This window comes from Teleopsis dalmanni, chromosome 2, assembly GCF_002237135.1.
Source record: "Teleopsis dalmanni isolate 2A chromosome 2, ASM223713v2, whole genome shotgun sequence".
Taxonomy (NCBI): Eukaryota; Metazoa; Arthropoda; class Insecta; order Diptera; family Diopsidae; genus Teleopsis; species Teleopsis dalmanni.
This window is the reverse complement of record NC_051847.1, coordinates 226009144-226015787: the sequence shown is the minus strand read 5'-3', so window position 1 is coordinate 226015787 and position 6644 is coordinate 226009144.

Below are 6644 nucleotides of genomic sequence, written 5' to 3'. Positions count from 1 at the left end.
AACTAGACGCCATTAAATACTTATACTTATTTATTAATTTATTGAAAAATAATCAATTATTTATATACTTTATGGTATGAAGAATTAAAACATTTATGTTATAAGGGAAAAGTGCAAGACTTTTTAAATATATAATTAATTTATTAATTATAAGACTTATAAACTAATTATTAATTAAGCTAGTCATAAGTTGCAAATAATTTAAGAATAAACGACTGATATATATGACTACTTTTTACTTTCTTTTTTGCATTTGACAAATAAATATAAATAAATAATGCGAAATATATTTATAGAAACAACAACAACCAATAAATTAATTTTTTATATAAAAATTATATATTATTCTAAACTCATATGAAATAATAAAAGTTAAAACAGTTCATTTAAAATATTTATTAAATCAATGAGAATAAAGTGCAGTTAAAAAAAAGATATTACGATATTTGAAACGAATTAATCATTTTAATTAAAGATTTTAAACATTTTATAAAAAATTCTTAATAACAATTAACAATTTTAAATTAATAGTTTAAAATTTATAACTTATAATAAAAATCATTATAATCATCACATTTATAACTAATAAATAAAATAATAAAACTAATTTAAAAGAAATTAATAGAAGAAAATGAAATGAAGAAGAGTCTTGTATAATAATAATGGAAGCCATGAAGATTTCTAAATGAATTTTAGTATACTTATATTAAAATGATATTTTTGTAATATTTATTAATGCAATTCTGAAATTAATTAAAATAAAATTTTATTATTATTAATAATGTGCTAGTAATATTAGGTCATTCAAAATGACTCATACGACATTAACACATAAGTTTTATTAATAATAACGATTTAATTATAATTAGAAAAATTAAGTTAATGAAGTAATATTTTAAACTTAATAAATTATTTAATATTTTAGCTAAAAATCATTAAATCAAATATATTTCTATTAATTAACGACTTGGTGTTAAGTTTTGGTGCTTTAAATAAACAAAATTTTAATTAAAAATTATTACTTATATTTAAAAGTTTAATGGCATATAATGAAATGATAGGAGTGTAATGTTTTTATAGGAAAGCACTTAATGTTCAATTAATAAATCAATACACAATGAAACTAATATATAAATATTTTATAATAAATAAATAATGTAAAGTCAACGAAGTTTATCTTGCTGCTTTTAATAAATAAAGGAATAGATTTCTATACATCTGTATACCGAGTGTTTTTCTTCAGATTATTATGTTGTGACCAGTATTCCGAATAAACTGAAATTAAAGGTTTAATGTGGTAAGGATATATTTTGCTAGGCTAAAATAGAAAGTGTAAGTATTCTTAATTTTTTGGAGTATCGTTAGAATATGTTGAACTTCTTTTCCACTTTGCAAAAAAGAGATTAGAGTGAACACATACCTTCCATCGAGTACCAGCATTCTTGGCTGCCAATTATATGATTTCCACCCAATATGGCAATTTTGCTGGAAAGTAAGAAGCTAATATATAAATATTTTATAATAAATAAATAATGTTAAGTCAACGAAGTTTATCTTGCTGCTTTAATAAATAAAGAAATAGATTTCTATACATCTGTAAACCGAGTGTTTTTCTCCAGATTATTATGTTGTGACCAGTATTCCGAATAAACTGAAATTAAAGGTTTAATGTGGTAAGGATATATTTTGCTAGGCTAAAATAGAAAGTGTAAGTATTCTTAATTTTTTGGAGTATCATTAGAATATGTTGAACTTCTTTTCCACTTTGCAAAAAAAAGATTAGAGTGAACATATACCTTCCATCGAGTACCAGCATTCTTGGCTGCCAATTATATGATTTCCATCCAATATGACAATTTTGCTGAAAAGTAAGAAGCAATCAAGACTAGATTTTTTTTCTATTGAGTTGGACCGTCTCATACATATTATGGGAAATTTATATATCCATCCAGACAGAATGTATTTTTAAACATTACAATATGGTTTACCGAAGAGAAACTTTCTATATTTTTTATAAAATAATTTTTTAATGCCTACTGAAGCTTAAACTATATGCAAAAAAGTTTCTCAACAATTGTGCCATAACTATCTATTTAAATATGTTAGATGAATCCGTAGAACAAGTTATATTATTTGAGAATATAAGAGTCTACTATTCATAATAGACTAAATTATGTATAATACCCATATTATGTATAGTTTCAGTGGCATCTTTTTCAATTCTATTGAGTTGTTTTTTGGTTTTAAGATGTATATGGTGTTCATTGTTTCCATGGCATGGATATCACTGCAATTAGAATAGATAGATACAACAGTTTGGTTTCCTTAAACTGTTCCTTTTCAATTGAAGATATGAATGTGAATCTGAAAGATAAATGATTTTAATAAGATACTGTCACATACTTTGTGGTAATTTGTTGTTAATGGTATGGTAATGCTTAGTTAAATGGTGGGAGTTGAGCAAAGTATCGTGCTAATATTCAAAATCCTAAAAATCTTGGCGTTTCAATGCTGACACAACTATTGCTAGGTTTGTCTCGACAAATTATCAAAACTTACTTCCGAAGGACCCAATGTCTCATAGAGGACATTTGTTGATGTATTCCATGTCCAAAACAAGAGAACGTTAATTAGCTGGGTCCAAAACAATTTATTGTATGAAAATTTGATTGAAATTTATTTTGTAGCACTAAGTACTTTTACTTCGAGAACAACAAAATGGATAACCCTGTTTATGTTGTATGACTACTTATTTTAAATTTTCTAAGCATTTGTTTTTAGCAGATTTATTATAAATTTTTTTTTATATCGGGTATTTTTTTTAACTGCATGAGAACTATTGATATCGGTTACTAGTTTCATAGAGAATGTTAAACTGTGTTGACATTTCTATTCCAATGCTTCTAAATTGTGGAAATTTACTTTGAAAAAAATAAGCCTGTTACCGAAGTTCATAGAGCACTTCATCCATTTTATAGTCGCTTAGTTCTGGTTAAATGGCTGTGTCAAAAGCACCATATATGGAGCAAAGATAATCCTCAATCTACTAACAAATCACCATTACATCCATTAAAATTGGCTATTTGGTGCAATGTAAAACTCATCATCAACCGCTGGCGACAGCATCGGTCCTTATTTCTATCAAAATGAGAAAGGTGCTGCCGTTTCGGTGAAGAGCAAGCGCTATCGAGACATGTTGACTAAATTTTTGTTTCCAAAAATAAATCAGTTTAACATCGACTATATTTGGTTCTAACAAGATCGCCGCTTTCAATACAACGCACTTAACAATCGAGCTATTGCCAAATTAATTTCGTAACAACTTTATTTTAAAAAGTGGTCCTGTTAACTGGCCTCCTCGTTCGTGCGATTTATCTCCTCTCGATTATTTTTATGGGACTATGTGTAGTCATTGGTTTAGGACGACAATCGATAAACCATGAACTCTTGAAGCATAGGAAGCCAATGTTCATGCCACCATTAACGTGGCATGCCACCACATATATTGCAAAACGTAGTTAAAAATGGAACTGATCGAATGGACCATGTAACTCGTACCCGAGGCGGACATATATCAGTAATCATATTAAAAAAATTAATAGCATGAAATTATCTAGCAGATTATATTAAAAAAATTTTATTTCAATAATATTTCCGTTTTGTATTATCATTTTAAGTTCTTAAGCAGCGAAACGAACATCCGATATAAGAATGCGTTTTACAGCATCCATAAAAAGTTCTCTGTTGTCATTTATATGATTCTTGTAAAACAAAAAGGAAATAAAAGCTTTTCAATGTAATTGTATTTAAAATTCAATTAAACACAATTTTATGTTCTGTCTATGTTCCATGGTCTCATGCCAGGAGACAATGCTATTATAGCAGGTACTTATATGCGAAGGTTTCAGCTCATTACTGCCATAATATTACAATATTACCATAATTTGCATTAAAAATAGCGTACTTCGCATGCAAACCATAGCAATGCGTATTGTTGCATGCCTCATTTATGGCTGCACTTGTTAATGCTAATAAATTTTTGTTACTGGCCAACCTACGATATATCGAACCACCACGTTGTGTAGCCGAAGACAACAGAGCAGACGAAATGAGTTTTAGGGAAGTTTGCTAAGACCCTACTGCTCTGAGCAGATATTAAAGCGATATAGATGATTTAATGGCTTATGTAAATATTATGCAAAGCTGTAAATGCTGTAAATGCCGCAAATGTTAATACAGAGACACACACTTAAGGGCTTAAAAGGAAGTTTGGAGTGCGGCTAATAGTAATAATTAAATATTTACAACTGGGCTTATTAGGAATGGAATCGATAGTTGAGACAGTACCACATAGTTACATAATCGCATTTACAATCGAATTTCAATAGAAAACAATTTCTCACTCCTCGGGCAAAAGCCGTAATCAGTAATAACTCGGAATTTAATTACAAAACTCGTTTAAATCCACTTTGAAACGTAATTTTAAACTAATTTACTTTTAATATCCCCAGAGCTGCAGGGCTCGAGCAATAATCGTAATAATTTTCTTCTTTTGTGTGATTTTTTGCTCTTGCCGTTGCGGCTGGTTAACAATGAAATTGGTTACACCACACCTGATTGGGCTGCGGTGCCCAGAAGTGTTAATCGGCTGCTTTATGCTTGGTTGGTTGCCTTAGCGGATCTTTTACAGCAGCAGAAATATTTTCTAATTAATTTTTAGGCATCTTTACGTTCTTTCTCTGACCAACGGTACAGTATGAAAACGACAAACGATAAGTTTGCAGCTGCACAGGCCTACAAAGCTGTAAACTGAGGCAACTTGCAGCTTTTGAGCGCTACTCTCACAAAGCAAACTAAACTTTGGCTGACATGGGTGACAGATTTTATGCAAATTATTTCTGGCTATAGATACTTCTAAATATTGAGAGTTATTAATTTATTCAGTTTTGTGCATAAATATTCAATATTTGCAAGAAGTGCTACTTCCACTGTGCAACTAAGCAAGATTCGCAATGAACCAAGTCAATTGAACTAGCAATTGCTTTCGGACTCGTAAGCGATCATGATCATATCTGCTGCCCCATTAAAACGTTATATTCGTTACATTTGCACAGCGGCTTATATTTTATTTTTCTCATGGTTAAGTAGGTAATTAGTATTATTGACAAATACACAGCTAATTAACGTTCTCTTGTTTTAATAATCACATGTCGGCAATATTTTCCCATGCAAGCAACTAGCTTTATGTCAGAACTTTAAGTTCGAAGTACAAAAAAATATTCTTACTGTTATCAAATTGAAAGTGGTGTGAAAAAACATTTACTAGAGTAAGAACAGTTCTTAATTAATTTGTTAACTAAGTTCTAGTTTATTAAATTTTTTACAAATGATCATTTTTCTTTTAGCTGTAAATGTAACGATCAATAACTTTCATGTCTAGCAGTCAAATGATCATGAGAGAGGAAGTATCCCAAATTGCTTTTGTGACTGCCAAATTTTACAACATAATTTGTGTAACTCTTTTTAGCTCATTAATTATTCTTAAACATTAACCTTAAGTTGAATTTAATATTTTGTAAGAAAGCAAAGTTCTTTAGTCTTTTGTACAGTACTTAAATGTTATGCATTGGTAAGTTCTTTAAGATTCAAACAGATTCTGATTCTAAGCTTTTGCTTAATAGTAGAGTATTTGTAGTTTGAATTATAAGATTATTAAATAAATTTCAGATTTCATTTATCTTCAATATTTAAAATTTTAAACATATGCATCTAAGTAACTAAGTAAATTTTTGTACAAAAATGGGGTCCAGAAAATAATGATATATGTAGTACGAATATGTAGTAATTTATGTAGTCACATTTGAAAGTAAAACTTTTAACTGCAAGAACTTTAAGTGATTCAATGAAATATAGAGCAGCCTCCTCTATATTTTTAATAAATTCCGGACTCTACTCGAAAAATATTAAAAAAAAAAGTAAATACGTTTAATTGTAAGTCATACTTAAGCACAAATAATTATTTCCTAGAGGCAGAGCAATTTACTGTCAAGAATTACTTAGTTTTATGTCTTTATTGGGTCACTAAAGGTACTAGCTGAGCTGAAAGAATTCAATGCCGTCAGCCAAATACATACGAAGGTTTTATTAGAAAGCTGTTAAATATAAATAAAATATCCGAGTTGCAATCTACGTTATCTGCCAATAGGCACTGGTATACGAAATGTGAATTTATTATGAATTTAACCTTAATTTGTTAGAAGAGTTTGGATTGGAAGAAGTCTACAGCAGGATAAAAAGCATAAAACCCTATATAAATGTCAATAGCATAAAAACTCTATAACGTACAATACATTCGTTGAACATTATATTAAGACGCTAAGAGCGAAGAGTCACAGAAATAACATTAAGAGTATTAAGAGTGCAGTACCAGGCTAAAGGCATTTACAACGTCTTCATGAAATAGTTTTATGTTAAGGTATTGCACTTTGTGCCTAAGAATATTATATGGATTCCTTCAGGTATTATTTTGTATAATTAATACAAATATATTTTATAGTGCAACGCTTCGGTTGTGGTTAAGAACGCACTAACAGACAAGACCGCAGCGTATCCCATGGCTGTCCATCAAGCGGGTGGCATTTAGT